Source organism: Cherax quadricarinatus, chromosome 53 (genome assembly GCF_038502225.1).
Source record: "Cherax quadricarinatus isolate ZL_2023a chromosome 53, ASM3850222v1, whole genome shotgun sequence".
Taxonomy (NCBI): domain Eukaryota; kingdom Metazoa; phylum Arthropoda; class Malacostraca; order Decapoda; family Parastacidae; genus Cherax; species Cherax quadricarinatus.
Genome location: NC_091344.1, coordinates 11,942,283 through 11,959,868, shown reverse-complemented (window position 1 = coordinate 11,959,868; position 17,586 = coordinate 11,942,283). Strand labels below are relative to the sequence as shown.

The window sequence follows — 17,586 nt, the reverse complement described above, 5'->3', positions numbered from 1 at the left end:
AGTCACAGTAAACCTTTCACCTTTAGCCTGTCACCAGGCAGGGATTATTATTATTGGAAAGTGCTAAACCTGTAGGGATTATACTGCCCCTGTGGGGTAGGGGAAAAGAAGGCATTCAGGTAATTGGAGCCCAGATCCAATTCCCTAGATCAAGAGCCCCTCACCAGGATCAACGAACCTCCCTTGAGGGGCCAGGCAGAGACTGGCCCTGCATATACTACATATCGTCTCTTCTAGGAGTGTGGTCGGACATCAGATCATCATCAATGTGGTTGGACATCAGATCATCATCAATGTTACACTGGTAAAAAAAAAAGACGAGCAAACATTTGGACATGTTTATTTGAAAGCATTTTGGCGGTCCTAAAATGAGCAGGCCAGTGTGTCATCCAATGAACCATGTGGTCCGGTGGAAATGCACTAGCCTGCTAGTTTTAGTACCAAATGGTCCAGTGGATAGTGTTAACCTGTTAGCTGTAAGATCACATAGTCCAGTGGATTGTGCACTGGAGTGTTAGCTTTAGGACCATATGATCCAGGGGATTATGCACCGGCCTGTTAGTTCTAGTACCATATGGTCCAGTGGCTTGTGCACTGGCCTGTTAGTTCTAGGACCATATTGTCCAGAGGATTGCATGCTGGCCTGTTAGCTTTAGAGCCATATGGTCCAGTGGCTTGCACACTGGGCTGTTAATAATAATATATTGATTTACTACATGTACAAGGTATACAGGCCTAGCTGACATCAGTGACATACTACTGTATAGAAAGCCCCTTGTTATGCTGAGCATTTTGGGCAAATTAGGTCAGTTTTTGTTCCAGGATGCAACCCACACCAGTCGACTAACACCCGGGTACCCACTTTACACAGATGGTTGAACAGGAACAGCAGGAGGAGCATGGCATTAGGATTAACATCCCTTGCTAGAAAATAAAGAAGAGACTAATATGGTGAAAGTTAGAAGATAGGAAAGTCGAAAGAAAAACAAAAGACATGTCATGAAAAAAAGGGGGTAATAGCAAAGGTCACGTAAATTCACGAGTGTTCTAAAGACCGAAGTATTTGACACTTGAGAAGGCAGGCATCTGCTGAAACAAAACCGAGCCTTATTAAGATCAATGTTAGAAATTTTGTCTAAAGGGGCCGATTCAACATAAGGGCCTCTGAGAGGGCTAGAAGGGTAGATAGTATTAGGAGAGGACCAGTTGATGGGATGGTTATGATCTCTAACATGAAGTGATAATAATAACAATATAATATCTTTTTTTTATTATTCGCCGGTATTCTCCCGGCCCGGGTCTTTTCCAAGTAGTGGTGACCCGGCCTTGGCTCCCTATCTCGGGAGTGTCTCGAGACCTAAGTCTCCCATGGGAGGAGGTACAAGTACCCCCCTCATCTTTGGGACCAACTGTCCCCATGCCTAGCCACATTCCCCGCCCTCACGGGGCTCGTAGGGAGAAGCTAGGCCTCTGGTCTGCCATCTGCCTCGCCCCAAAGGGGCTCGTGGAGATGGCAGTCTTATGAGCTGCAGATGGTAGCAAGCTCAGCCTTTATAATAATATCTTTATTTACTACAAGTACATGTACAAGGTATACAGTCCTAGCTGACATCAATGGCATACTACTATATAGAAAGCCTCTTGTTATGTTGAGCATTTCGGGCAAATTAGGTCAGTTTTGTCCCAGGATGCGACCCGCACCAGTCGACTAACACCCAGGTACCCAATTTTAAACTGGTTGGTGAACAGGGACAGGGACAGCAAGTGTCTTATGGAAACACATCCCTAATGTTGTCCAGCCGTACCGGAGATTTGAACTCCGGACCTCAGTGTGTGATTAAGTGCGCTAGCGATCAAGCTATGGGACACCTGAATAGAACATTGTGATAAGATACGTAAATTTTCTCGAAACTGTATCTTCCTATAGCACTGTGTAGATTAGCTACATGAGGAAAAAAGAACTGAGGAATGGAATGTCTATAATATTTCTTTTTAAAATGTAAATATGTTCACTGGGGGTCTAACAAAGACTCACTGTGACTTATGCAAGTAGGTTCTTTTGCGCTACCGCTCACATGATGAGCTGCATGTGGAGAAGTTTGTACTATGAGACGTTGAAAGAACTGAACCTGGCGATCTTAGAGGAGAGAAGGCCAAGGAGAAGACATAATTACGGCATACAAAAATCTTAAAGGGAATTAACAGGCCAGACAGTATGAATTCAAATGACCAGGATTAAGGGGACACAGGTGGAAGCTGAAGACACAAATGAGCCACGGGGATGTAAAGAGATCCTTCTTTAGTCTCAAGGTTACTGAAAAGTGAAATTACTATCCATATTACTTTCTGTACATTAAACAATAAAAAGTCACAATAGTGAGACTATAACGGTACACAAATAACTCGCACATAGGAGAATGAAACTTACGTCAACGCTCACACTTCACACATCGTGTCTGGTATGAGTGGAAACGTTGGGTGTTTCCTTACACCTGCTGTCCCTGTTTACCTAGCAGTATGTACCTGGGTGTTAGGTAACTGGCGAGTCGCATTCTGGGTGACAAGATTGAAGGACCATAATAGTTTATAATTATAATCAAGGGGGAAGCGCTAAACCCATTGGATTATACAGCGCCTACGGGGGGATGTGGAAGGTATTCAAGTTTAATTCAAGGAACTTGAGCACAGATCCAATTCCCTAGATCAAGAGCCCCTCACCAGCATCAAGGAACCTTCCTTGAGAGGGGACCACAATGGAAATGAGACAGCCCTTGATGACGCACTTATTGTCTTGGGTTATCCTGGGTGGCTAACCCTCTGGGTTAAAAAAACAAAGAAATGTGAAATGACCGTGAAATATGTTGTGATGTAACTATGCTCAATGGGGTCTCATAGACTTGTTACTTCCCCAGTCCTTTCTCCCTACCGCTCACAGCATGGGCATAAGGTACACAATAAGACTCTCAGGCGACACCATTACAGATAATTGTGAATATGAAAATGGTATACAATACCGACTTGGTGATAGGTAAGACATATGCAACAGTTAGGTATCTTTATTCCGAAACTTTTCGCCTACACGGTAGGCTTCTTCAGTCGAGTACAGAGGAGTTTGTAGAAGCAATAGAAATGTGAAGACTATGTAATCAGTCCATCATGCTTGCGTGATGGACTACTACGGTGCTCTTCACCAACTCCAAGGTTGACGGACTGATTACCTTATAATTTATATATAATTCTTCATATTATGTTCTTATATTGTATTGATAAAGCCACTGGTTGGCGAAACGTCTACAAATAAAGATACCCAGATGTTGCGTATGTGTCTAATTCCTCATCTTGTCGGTATTATATCAATAATGTTTTACCACTGAATAATCATTGCTTAGTTATCTTAAGTTAACTTTAAGCCTGCCCATAATGCTCTGCATACAAGGGGCTTTGACATGTTACACTTAATTACTGTATTTCTTTGTACTTCTCTGTATCATGTTCAAATAAATAAATAAATAAATAAATAAATTTATGTACGAGGTGTTGAGCGTCATGGTCTGGATAAGGGAGACTAGAACCCCGGTGTTGCAGCACTGGTCTATGCAACTTCTCGCAATCGTAACACCTTTAAATCCAACAATTTTCTAGGTTTTTGCCTTGCTTGTAGCGGTGACTTTTGAACTGGACTTGGTAGAGTGCGCAAGTCTTGCTCTGCCCTGAACGTTAGTGGCAATTTTCAACTGTTTTCTTCTGATAATGCTTGTTGTGGTCATAGTTTCTCAACCTGACACAAAAATCGTGGTTCCATTTTGCTGCTCTGCTGATTTTACAGGAAATACAGTAAGCCTGTCACCGACTCTGGTTAGATATGGATGTCTTATTTTATCTTAAGTTTAACTTGGCTTGGGTGTAGGTAGAAAGGTCTACGGGTTTAGTGTATAATGAAATACAATATAACCCTGTTTGAGCTCATTTATGCTATATTTGCTACGTAGACATCAGTAGACACGAGTCAATGCAGTTGTTATATCCCTTAATAACCACAACAATAACACAAGATTTTTCTTGATTCTCTTGAAGCAAGTTTGTGTAACTCAGTATATTATACCTTTACTTGGGCCGAGTGAGTAGCTGGTTTATTGTGCATCTTTTGCTCTTATGGGTGAGTGCACAATGGCAGGATTACAAATTTATTGTAGATTTCATCAAACCCAGTGGAAGAAAAGTCACTTAGTCTTAGTTTTTTTGGGGGGTTATCCTGAGTAATTTACACTATGATAAATGTACTTATATGTATCTGTGCCTAAGTAAACTTCTTATGGAAATAATTATATATTTACTACATGTACAAGGTATACAGGCCTAGTTGACATCAGTGACATACTACTATATACAATGCTACCTGTTATGCTGAGCATTTCGGGCAAATTAGATCAGTTTTGTCCCAGGATGCGACCCACACCAGTCGACTAACACCCAGGTACCCATTTTAAACTGATGGGTGAACAGGGACAGGGACAGGGACAGGTGTCTCATGGAAATACATCCCTAATGTTTTTCAGTTCCCAGTGAGGCACAGATGTTACTGGATTATCCTAGGTTAATAACCTTCCAGGTTAATACAAACAGAATCTTATCTTAGATGTTAATAATTTCATATGAGAGTCTCATCGTTAAGCTAATCATCTACCAGTGTAATAATTAGACCTGGTCAAAGACCCCAATCAAAATAAGTCACTTTATCTGACTCTTTTGGGATAATCCTAAGTAATATACATTATGTATGATAGCTGTACTTATGTGTGCGTGTGCCTAAATAAACTTACTTAATGGAAGTGCCTTGGTGTTGCTGAAGAGCTCTTGATCCAAAGTATTGGAGTTATTCACTCTTTCTTTGGATAGAATTCAAATGCCCCTGTTTTAACCTGGTCGTGCATGACTCCAACAGGTTTGACTCTCCTCTCCCTTCACTATTATATGAATGAGAAAGTGTAACGATGAAAGTTACGAGATGTTTTATTACCACTCCTTGAAGTCTTGATGCTAGTGAGGGGCTCATAATCCAGGGGGGTGGATCTGTCCTCCACTTCTATGAATGACACTTGATTGCCTCCCTTTCCCCATGTGCTGTGTGGCCCTTTTGAGTTTAGTGCTTTCCCCTAATTATAATAATCATTAACAATGAAATGATTTGCTAATTCTTATACAGTGGAACCCTGAGTTTCGAACTTAATTCGTTCCAGGAGCTAATTCAAAAGTTGAAGCATTCGAAAGTTGAAGCAATATTTCCCACGAGAAATAATGTAAATGCAATTAATCCGTTCCAGAAACCCAAAAATTATTCACAAAAAAAAAATACATTTTATAGAGATTACATTATAGTTTCACATACACACAACAAACGTACATAGTACAATTAGTAATGGATAAATAAAAATTTGAATAAACATATAAATAACATTTTTACTTACCTTTATTGAAGATTGTTGATGGCATCTGGAAGATAGGGAGGAGTGAGGGAGCACTTATTGTTTGGAAGGGGAATCCCCTTCCATAAAGACTTCAGGTAACAAGTCCTTATCTGGGGTTACTTCCCTTCTTTGTCTTTTAATTCCACTAGTACCACCTTGAGAGTCACTGGACCCCTTTCTCACAAAATAACTGTTCAGTCCTCTGTTTCTGGCGCCTCTTTAAGATTTCCCTAAAATGGGACGTGGTTCTGTCACTCAACTTGTTGCAGAGATAGCTTGTTTCAGCTTGCTCAGGGTGGTACTTCTTCACAAACGTTTGCACATCATTCCACTTGGCACAAATCTCCTTAATCTGTGAAGAAGGCACCTTATCCACTCCCTCTTCCTCCTCCTCTGAAGCAAGTTCCTAAGCTGTGGTCTGATATTGTTCCAGATGAAGCTCTTCCAGCTCTTCAGTGGTTGGCTCTTCCCTGTGGTCGTCCACTAACTCTTTCACATCCTCGCCACTCACCTCCAACCCCACGGACTTGCCCAGTGCCACAATATCTTCCACAACAGGCAGAGGGTCGGCAGGGTCAGGGTCAGCCTCAAACCCTTCAAAAATTCCCTCTGGACTACACATTGTGGCCACAATTGTCTCCAAGCGGAGTTCAAAGTCCTGGGAGTCACTCCCTCCCAAGCCTTACATGTAAGGCTTATGCAGGTGTAGATATTGAAGTGATTCCTCCAGAACTCTCTTATGGTCAACTTAGTGTCTGTGGTCGCTTCAAAGTCTTTCCAAACACTGCTTTTTTGTAGAGGTTTTTGTAGTTAGAAATTACCTGGTGGTCCATGGACTGGAGGTGAGGAGTGGTGTCAGGAGGCAAGAACTTCACTGTGATGAAAATGTAGTCCCTAGACAGTAGGTCTACCGAGTTTGGAGGATGTGCAAGAGCATCGTCCAGTAACAGGAGGCACTTAAGTGGCAAATTATTTTCTAGGAGGTATTTTTTCACACTGGGGCCAAACACTTCGTGAAACCACTCTTTGAAAATTTGCCTTGTGACCCATGCCTTATTATTGGCTTTCCACAAGACCCATAACTTGTTCTTAATGACATTGTTTTTCTTAAACACGCTGGGATTTTCTGAGTGATACACCAATAAAGGCTTCACTTTAAAATCCCCACTAGCATTACCACACAACAAGAGACTCTGCCTGTCTTTCATAGGCTTGTGTCCTGGAGTGCCTTTTCCTCCTGAGTAATGTAGGTCCTCCTTGGCATTTTCTTCCAAAACAGGCCTGTTTCGTCACAATTGAACACTTGTTGGGGTGTGAATTTTTCAGTGTCTACATACCCCTAAAATCATTCACAAATTTTTCATCTGCCCATTTGTCTGAACTGGCTGCCTCCCCATGCCTTACAACACTGTATGCCACTATGCTTCTTAAATCTGTCAAACCAGCCTCTGCTGGCCTTAAATTCACTATCAGCACTGGTTCCAGGAGCTTTCTTTTCAAGGTTGGCATGCAACTGCCTTGCCTTTTCACAAATAATTGTCTCAGAAACACTATCACCCACCATAGCTTTATCCTTGATCCACACCAGCAACAACTTCTCAACCTGATCAACTGTCTGTGGTCTATTTTAGGTTAGCATATCAACATCTTTCACAACATAAGCTTCCTTGATTTCTTTTCTCTTCGCCAGGATAGAAGCGATTGTTGACTTGTTTTTCCCGTGCATCCTGGCAAACTCCACAAGTCGCACACCACTCTCGTATTTTTCTACTACTATTTCCTTCTTCATGTCTATAGTGTTTCTCATTTTCTTTACCACAGGGGTACCACTAGCAAGTTTCTTTGGGCCCATGGTAACTTATTTCACAGTCACACAAGTAGCAAATACAATGAATTAATAGAGAAATGTTCGAATGAATGTGCAGGTTAGTGTTCACTCAAGAATCAACAAAGCCAGACTGGCTCACGACGCCTCCACAGGGACTTGGACAGAGCGGACAGGTCCGGTACCCGATGGTTTGAAACACGGAGCACTTTCGATACTCGGGACAAAACTGGTTTGAAAAAGTGGTCAAAACTCAAAGCATTCGATAGCCGATACGTTCAAAACTCGGGGTTTCACTGTAGTCTGATTCTCTCTTAAATTGTTGGATTTTTGGACAGTTTTAAGCTCTCTGTAATATTATAGTGTGTCCCTGTCTCCATATCTTTACATTTCATGTGATGTAGATTTCCATACAAATTTAACTGCTAAGCTTTATAGATTTATTGACCTTGTGGGTTTATCACTTACTTATGGTTACAGTAGTATTAATAATTAGCTTTACTGTAGCAGACATGTTGCAGTGTACTCTCCTGTTACTCTCTCCATAAATGTGTGTGTTACTTCACAAATTATTCCCTATACTGTATATTGTACTTTATATCATAATAAATCACAAAAGAAAAGGATGTTATAATATGTAATTATCTTTATTTATACAAGTACAGTGGACCCCCGCATAACGATATTAATCCGTTCCTGAGAGCTCATTGTTATGCGAAATTATCGTTATGCGAATGAATTTTCTCCATAAGAAATAATGGAAATCAAATTAATCCGTGCAAGACACCCAAAGGTATGAAAAAAAATTTTTTACCACATGAAATATACATTTTCCTACACACAAAGAGAAGGATACATGCACAATAGTAGAGTAGTACATGCACAATATATATTGTGCATGTACTACTCTACTAAATGAAGAATAAATGACACTTACCTTTATTGAAGATGCAGCAATGACTGATGAGACACTGTGTCCTGGGAGTGCCTTTTCCTCCTGAGTACTGTAGGTCCTGTTTGGCATTTTCTTCCAGAACAGGCCTTATTACACTGTGTATGCCATTACGATTCTTAAATCTCTCAAACCAACCTTTGCTGGCTTTAAATTCACCAATATGAGCACTAGTTCCAGGCATTTTTCCCTGTTCACCTGGGTGTTAGTCGACTGGTGTGGGTTGCATCCTGGGAGACAAGATTAAGGACCCCAATGGAAATAAGTTAGACAGTCTTCGATGACACTGACTTTTTTGGGTTATCTTGGGTGGCTAACCCTCTGGGGTTAATTGTTTCTTGGTATTCTCAATAAGCCACACCAACAACGGTGCTACAGCAGCAGCAGCAGCAGCAGCTGACAGTGCTACAGCAGCAGCAGCTGACAGTGCTACAGCAGCAGCAGACGGTGCTACAGCAGCAGCAGACGGTACTACAGCAGCAGCAGCTGACAGTGGTACAGCAGCAGCAGCTGACAGTGGTACAGCAGCAGCAGCTGACAGTGGTACAGCAGCAGCAGCTGACAGTGGTACAGCAGCAGCAGCTGACAGTGGTACAGCAGCAGCAGCAGCAGCAGCTGACAGTGGTACAGCAGCAGCAGCTGACAGTGGTACAGCAGCAGCAGCTGACAGTGCTACAGCTGCAGCAGCTGACAGTGCTACAGCTGCAGCAGCTGACAGTGCTACAGCAGCAGCAGCTGACAGTGCTACAGCAGCAGCAACAGCAGCTGACAGTGCTACAGCAGCAGCAGACGGGTGCTACAGCAGCAGCAGACGGTGCTACAGCAGCAGCAGACGGTGCTACAGCAGCAGCAGACGGTGCTACAGCAGCAGCAGACGGTGCTACAGCAGCAGCAGACGGTGCTACAGCAGCAGCAGCAGACGGTGCTACAGCAGCAGCAGCTGACGGTGCTACAGCAGCAGCAGCTGACGGTGCTACAGCAGCAGCAGCTGACGGTGCTACAGCAGCAGCAGCAGCAGCAGCAGCTGATGGTGCTACAGCAGCAGCAGCAGCAGCTGACAGTGCTACAGCAGCAGCAGCAGCAGCTGACAGTGCTACAGCAGCAGCAGCATCAGCAGTTGACCATGGTACCACAGTATTTCGATAATATTTCTCACCCTTTTTACCACAGGGTTGGTACTAGAAGCTTTCTTGGGGCCCATGGTCACTTATTTTGCAGATAAAATCACCAAAAACACTGTAATTATACGAAATGTTCCGATTGTATGCTTGGATGTTACCGTGGAGGCTGGCTTGTAAACAATGCCACCGGTGGAACATGTGAGGCTGGCTCAGGCCGCACATTAGATGCGTCTCGGACGAATAGCGTTGAGCGGGTTTTTTAGCGGTATGCGAGGCAAAATCTTAGCGATAAAATGTATCGGTATGCGGATTTAACGTTATGTGATGCCAACGGTATGCGGGGGTCCACTGTACATGATACTGTACAACTATTACAAACTTAGCTGAGATCATTGGTATACTATGTAGAAAGCCCATAGTTATGTAGAGCATTTTGGGCAACTTACTGCTAGGTGAACCTATACATAAGTAGGTGTGGGTGGGTGTCAGTTGGACATGACTAGCTTGTGCTACTAGGTCAGATGCCATGCTCCTCCCTTAAATGATGTGTGTGACCTCACTAGGTCATGGCATTGGCTTAAGCCGGTGGGAGAATTGGACCTGCCTTGCATAGGCCAGTAGGCCTGTTGCAGTGTTTCTTCTTTCTTATGTTCTAGCATGGGCAGCAGGTGTAAGGAAACATGCCAAATGTTTCACCTGTGTCAGGGATCAATCCTGGATCCTCAGTGTATGAGCTGAGGACACTTCCAACCAATCCAGGAATACCCACAAATAGTCAACTATGAAACAGTAATCCTGACAACCTTCAACTTCCAGGCCTTTGTGATTAGCTTAACAATTCCAGTCAATTTCTGTAATATACCACATTGGAGCAGTAGTTCTGCAACATTCTTTGTAGCTAAGTACAGTAATTAATAAACCTGTTTCATTTATACTAATGTTTAAGTTCCTATCAGTTTCAGGTGCTTTAGAGACATGGGAGGTGTATAATTAGTGGGTTAGGGATGTATTGTTGAATTATGTGACCTCTGTTGGTCTGGCAAAGTAGATATTCTGGCAAGGCTTAGCAATCAATGGTCCCAGAAAATTGGTGTTGTACCTATACGTATATGAAATAGAGAACAACTACATAATATATAATTAATATTATTAATAAATAGATACTTGATACAGTGGTTTTTTTACTAGTACGTACTTCATAAAGCCCACTTGAGGGTGAAAGCGTGTACCAGCAAAGACTTTAATGCATTAAGTGTTTATTAACCACTTGGTAGCATTATGCCTTTCTTTAAATACTTTAATAATAATCATAGCAATAATAATAATATTATGTTAGTACAGTATTAAGCATTGGACATAACAGAATTGAACCCGAGTCCTTTGGCTGTGAGCCACATGTGCTACAAATGAGCTATTAGTTACTTACATTTATTTAATATCAAACAGTCACAATTTGAAGAAAATAACACTTTATAAAATTATTTTTTTTCTTCATTAATAATGCTTTCAAAGATATTAAGCTATCTTATAAAGCTCCTCTATTTAGTTCAATTTCTCATAAATGCAGCTTAAAAGTATATTAGATAAAAAATGAGTAATATGTATTATGAAGGCCTTTCTGTACACTATACAGTTTTGGATGTACTTTTTCAATTGTGTTTATGAAAAACTGGAGTATATGGAGAACTGATGGTAATTTGTGCTAGTTGGAAGAAAGTTCAGACAAAATTCATTAGTGCTTTTTTGCTTAACTGGTCATGAGATCAGATGACCAAGGCTAAGGAGTACCTAATTAATGAAGATGCTCCTCTTCAAGGGGGGCTCCTTGGCGTGGTGAAGAGGCTCTTGGTCTGAGGAATTAGACCTGTCGGTCTTCTTCCTCAGACCGAACCTAATTACCCCCCAATCTCCCCTCCCCTATCCCATCCTCCCCATCCTCCCCTTTTTCCTTTCCTCCTCCTCCTCCCCACCCCTCCCTTTTGCCCTTCCTCTTTTCGGCCTTTGGGATTTCTCCCACAGGAGTGCTAGTTCCTGGGTAGGGGAAAGGATACCGGGGTCCATCCCATTCCGTTGAGGTTCTTGGCGGTGGTGTAGTTTGCCGTGGAATCTGGATCGCCTGGGGATGTCCCGATCCCTCTCCGGTATCCTGGAGTAGCTTTGGGTGTCTTTCGGGCGACGGGTGTATCTCTGGAAGCCACCTTTCGGATTCCGGGGGTGGTGGCCAAAGGAGGTATGCTTTGTGGCGGATATCCGGCCGCCCTCTCTTTTGTCCACCGAGGTAGCTCGGCAGATGTGAGGTTGCTATCCCGGATTGTTAGTTTACTAGCATGATGGGTAGGGTATGGCACGGGTTCCATGCTGCATCTGCGCTACTTGCGGTGCTGAGGTCCTCTTGGGTGCGGAGGGAGATTTCTGGCCCTTTCATTCCTCCTAGGAACTATCCCTCCCCGGTCCCCCCTTTTTTTATTCTTTTTTTTTATTTTTATTTTCTTTTCTTTTTTTTTCTTAAAAACAAAAAGAAAGAAGTAACCTAACCATGGCAGCCCTAGTCCATGAACCTCCTATCCCCGAGCCCCTTCTTGATACCGCACCCCGTTCTGACCCCGCCTTGTCTTTGGACCACTCTTCAGACACTCCTCATGCCTCTGTACCTCTTGCCGGTGCTGTTTCCTCACCCGCTTCAGGTACTGAGGCCTCGACTGACTCCTTCGATTTATCGGACCTTCGCTCTCCTCTGACTATGCTTCCGGCCTCTCCCTCTACGGTGCGGCAATTTTCAAATCGCCAACCCGTTCCACGTCGGACCAACTCTGGTCCCACGCCTAAACGCCAACGACAATTACCTGCTGATGATACTTCTCCACCTTCTCGTTCTTCTCAGAAACGATCGACACGTCCTTCACTACCTTTCCACGCTCAATTTCAGACTGAACAATGGACTAAATTCTTCACTTTACGACCGACTTCCTCTACTGCCTATCTTTCTGACCACAGTATTGGCAAGGCACTCCTACGCCATGTTGGTAAAGATATTTCTTTTCATGCTCTTAAGAGCGGTACGCGCATCATCACCGTACAGAATGCTACCCAGGCTCATGAGCTCTCTCGTCTTTCCCATATCGATACTGTTCCTGTCACTCTTGAAAAACATCATTCCCTCAATTCTTGTAGTGGTACCGTCATTCTGCCCCATACCTGGAGTTTACCTGGAGAGAGTTCCGGGGGTCAACGCCCCCGCAGCCCGGTCTGTGACCAGGCCTCCTGGTGGATCAGAGCCTGATCAACCAGGCTGTTGCTGCTGGCTGCACGCAAACCAACATATGAGCCACAGCCCGGCTGATCAGGAACTGACTTTAGGTGCTTGTCCAGTGCCAGCTTGAAGACTGCCAGGGGTCTGTTGGTAATCCCCCTTATGTGTGCTGGGAGGCAGTTGAACAGTCTCGGGCCCCTGACACTTATTGTATGGTCTCTTAACGTGCTAGTGACACCCCTGCTTTTCATTGGGGGGATGGTGCATTGTCTGCCAAGTCTTTTGCTTTCGTAGTGAGTGATTTTCGTGTGCAAGTTTGGTACTAGTCCCTCTAGGATTTTCCAGGTGTATATAATCATGTATCTCTCCCTCCTGCATTCCAGGGAATACAGGTTTAGGAACCTCAAGCGCTCCCAGTAATTGAGGTGTTTTATCTCCATTATGCGCGCCGTGAAAGTTCTCTGTACATTTTCTAGGTCGGCAATTTCACCTGCCTTGAAAGGTGCTGTTAGTGTGCAGCAATATTCCAGCCTAGATAGAACAAGTGACCTGAAGAGTGTCATCATGGGCTTGGCCTCCCTAGTTTTGAAGGTTCTCATTATCCATCCTGTCATTTTTCTAGCAGATGCGATTGATACAATGTTATGGTCCTTGAAGGTGAGATCCTCCGACATGATCACTCCCAGGTCTTTGACGTTGGTGTTTTGCTCTATTTTGTGGCCAGAATTTGTTTTGTACTCTGATGAAGATTTAATTTCCTCATGTTTACCATATCTGAGTAATTGAAATTTCTCATCGTTGAACTTCATATTGTTTTCTGCAGCCCACTGAAAGATTTGGTTGATGTCCGCCTGGAGCCTTGCAGTGTCTGCAATGGAAGACACTGTCATGCAGATTCGGGTGTCATCTGCAAAGGAAGACACGGTGCTGTGGCTGACATCCTTGTCTATGTCGGATATGAGGATGAGGAACAAGATGGGAGCGAGTACTGTGCCTTGTGGAACAGAGCTTTTCACCGTAGCTGCCTCGGACTTTACTCTGTTGACGACTACTCTGTGTTCTGTTAGTGAGGAAATTATAGATCCATCGACCGACTTTTCCTGTTATTCCTTTAGCACGCATTTTGTGCGCTATTACGCCATGGTCACACTTGTTGAAGGCTTTTGCAAAGTCTGTATATATTACATCTGCATTCTTTTTGTCTTCTAGTGCATTTAGGACCTTGTCGTAGTGTTCCAATAGTTGAGACAGACAGGAGCGACCTGTTCTAAACCCATGTTGCCCTGGGTTGTGTAACTGATGGGTTTCTAGATGGGTGGTGATCTTACTTCTTAGGACCCTTTCAAAGATTTTTATGATACGGGATGTTAGTGCTATTGGTCTGTAGTTCTTTGCTGTTGCTTTACTGCCTCCTTTGTGGAGTGGGGCTATGTCTGTTGTTTTTAGTAACTGTGGGACGACCCCCGTGTCCATGCTCCCTCTCCATAGGATGGAAAAGGCTCGTGATAGGGGCTTCTTGCAGTTCTTGATGAACACAGAGTTCCATGAGTCTGGCCCTGGGGCAGAGTGCATGGGCATGTCATTTATCGCCTGTTCGAAGTCATTTGGCGTCAGGATAACATCGGATAGGCTTGTGTTAATCAAATTTTGTGGCTCTCTCATAAAAAATTCATTTTGATCTTCGACTCTCAGTCTGGTTAGCGGCTTGCTAAAAACTGAGTCATACTGGGACTTGAGTAGCTCACTCATTTCCTTGCTGTCATCTGTGTAGGACCCATCTTGTTTAAGTAGGGGCCCAATACTGGACGTTGTTCTCGATTTTGATTTGGCATAGGAGAAGAAATACTTTGGGTTTCTTTCGATTTCATTTATGGCTTTTAGTTCTTCCCGTGATTCCTGACTCCTAAAGGATTCTTTTAGGTTAAGTTCGATGCTTGCTATTTCTCTGACCAGTGTCTCCCTACGCATTTCAGATATATTGACCTCTTTTAGCCGTTGTGTTATTCTTTTCCATCGCCTGTAAAGGGAGCGCCTGTCTCTTTCTATTTTACATCTACTCCTCCTTTTTCTTAGAGGAATAAGCCTTGTGCAAACATCGAGTGCCACCGAGTTAATCTGTTCTAGGCATAAGTTGGGGTCTGTGTTGCTTAGTATATCTTCCCAGCTTATATCGGTTAGGAATTGGTTTACTTGGTCCCACTTTATGTTTTTGTTATTGATGTTGAATTTGGTGAATGCTCCCTCGTGACTAGTCTCATTATGTCGGTCTGGGGCTCCACGCATACATGTCTGAACCTCAATTATGTTGTGATCTGAGTATATTGTTTTTGATATGGTGACATTTCTTATCAGATCATCATTGTTAGTGAAGATGAGGTCTAGTGTATTCTCCAGTCTAGTAGGCTCTATTATTTGCTGGTTTAAATTGAATTTTGTGCAGAGATTTAAAAGCTCGTGTGAGTGTGAGTTTTCATCAGAGCTGCCTCCTGGTGTTATTACTGCAACAATATTATGTGCTATATTCCTCCATTTTAGGTGCCTTAAGTTGAAATCCCCCAGGAGCAAGATGTTGGGTGCAGGAGCTGGAAGATTTTCCAGACAGTGGTCAATTTTTAACAGCTGTTCCTGGAATTGCTGGGATGTTGCATCCGGAGGCTTGTAGACTACCACAATGACTAGGTTTTGGTTCTCGACCTTTACTGCTAAAACTTCCACTACATCATTTGAGGCATTAAGCAGTTCTGTGCAAACAAGTGACTCTGCAATGTACAGGCCAACCCCCCCCTTTTGCCTGTTCACTCTGTCACATCTGTATAGGTTGTAACCTGGGATCCATATTTCGTTGTCCAAGTGATCCTTTATGTGGGTCTCAGTGAAAGCCGCGAACATTGCCTTTGCCTCTGCAAGCAGTCCACGGATGAAAGGTATTTTGTTGTTTGTTGCTGGCTTTAGACCCTGTATATTTGCAAAGAAGAATGTTATCGGACTGGTGGTATTGTTGGTACTGGGGGGATATTTTTTTTCCGGCATTAGTATCTGTATCTGTTGGTTTGGAGTGGAGGCCATCGACTGTGGTTCCACTCCAGGAATGACTGGATTTGGTGTACGATTTCTGCCATTTCCTGCCAGTTTTTTTTTCTTCCTGGCACTAAAAAACCTCTCCCTCTTGAGTGGCTGTGGCTACCCAGGTTTTCCCATGGCCTGGATGTTTTGTATCTTTTTGTCCCCTTTAGATGGTATGCCTGGCAATTTAAGTTATAGCACAGTCTTTCCTGTAGTGAAGAGGTACACAGTTCAGGGTGAAAAAGCTTACAGGAAGGGAGTTTGCATTTTCCTGTTGTCATATGGGCATGGTTCAACAAAATTTCCAGACATGTGGCACTGACATTCTTGAACAGCTGGAACTCCAAGATCTCCCAATCCTCAAGGTAGACACTTACGTTCTTCCTGCCCGCGGGCGGAGACGATACCCTAGCAATGTGGCTCGTTTAACTTTTGACAGCCGAGAACTCCCATCCTCAGTTTATATAGCAGGACATCGGTTACAAGTCCGAAAGGTGATCCCTACACCGCAACAGTGTAGAAATTGCTGGCGATTTGGCCATCCAGCGAAATATTGCAGATCTATCGCCGAATGCCCAGTCTGTGGTGCCGATGACCATTCTCATACGTCTTGCAATCGATCTCCCTCTTGCCTTAGCTGTCATGAGGCTCACCCTTCGTACTCTCGCCGTTGTCAAGTCTATTTAAACGAGCGGGAAATCCGTTACCTCAAAGAGACAGAAGGTCTCCCTTATGCCATGGCAGTTTCTCATCTCCGCCTCCAAGGGAGACTCCCACGTGTTTCTTATTCCCGTGTTTCAAAACGTCCCCCCACTTCTGGTATCCCATCTTCTACACCCACCTCTGTGGTTACCTCTCCCATAGTCACTCCTGTATCTAATCCTTTTGCTGTCCTCGGCTCAGACGTCCCTACTTCAACGCCTCAGTCTAATCTCGCTTCTTCGTGTTCTCTCTCACAAGCCTCAGTAACGACGAGATCTCGTATGACACCTCCTCCCAATTGTCCCTCTACTTCTCAAAAGTCAAAAAAAGGTCCGTTAACACCTCCTACCCATCTTCCACCTCCTCATTTTACCCTCCCTGTCTCTGTCCCTGGTTCTCCCCCTCTCACTGGCTCTGTTACAAGTGTAGAGGTTCACCCTCCTCTTCGTACTGTACCTTCCTCCCCTGTTCCCTCCCAGGTTTCTTCCTCTTCTGCCACCTCCCAGGTTTCTGCCTCTTCTATCCCCTTCCACGCTTCTCCAGTTCCCTCCACCCTTTCGAGCCCCCCCTACCTTGGTACAGTCCAATACAGTTCCAATCTTTACTCATCCTCCCCCTACCATTTCCAATATTGTCTCCCATACGACGTCTCTGAATTCTGAAACACTTGAAACAATCTCTGAATATATTGCAGAGACCAAACCATCAATGGACACTGATCCACCCTCCGCTCCTTCTCTCTCCTCTACTCCATCTGCGCAACTCCTTTCTTCACAGCGCACCGTTCCTTCACTGCTTGAACATTTTCCACTGCCTCCGCATGTGGACTTTTCTAACCCCTCTAGTCCGTAGGAACCCTTACCTGCGGATTTCAAGTATCTTTATCATTGCCAATCATGGCCTATTTACAGTGGAATATACGCGGCCTCAGGGGTAATCGGAGTGAGCTTCAGATGTTACTCTCCCAGTTTGCCCCTGTTGGTGTTTGCTTACAGGAACCAAAATTACACTCTGCTGTTATCTCTCCCATCTCAGGCTATAATTTATTGTATTCTTCAGATCCTTTTCCTGATGGGACCTTTAATGAAAGTGCCCTTCTTCTACGCACTGATATTCCGTACCATCAGCTATTTGTAGCCATTAATAACTTCACAACAGCAATAGCAAACATTGATTGGTACACTGAGCTAGAAACCTATACAGATATT

At 43.8% G+C, this 17,586-nt stretch overlaps 1 protein-coding gene across 7 annotated transcripts in view; it reads left to right on the top strand.

Annotated features, from left to right (window-relative positions):
• Positions 1 to 3,563: 3,563 nt before the first annotated feature.
• LOC128692400 (E3 ubiquitin-protein ligase E3D-like) overlaps positions 3,564 to 17,586 on the top strand; it is a 43,751-nt gene continuing 29,728 nt past the window's right edge. Inside the window, exon 1 of one of the 7 annotated variants that reach the window (XM_070096319.1) lies at positions 3,564 to 3,716. The gene's annotated coding sequence lies outside the window, so the exon portion shown is untranslated. Of the gene's footprint in view, positions 3,856 to 4,005; positions 4,157 to 17,586 lie in introns of those variants that run through there. The other 6 variants (XM_070096317.1, XM_070096318.1, XR_011393460.1 and 3 more) reach the window with 6 other exon arrangements.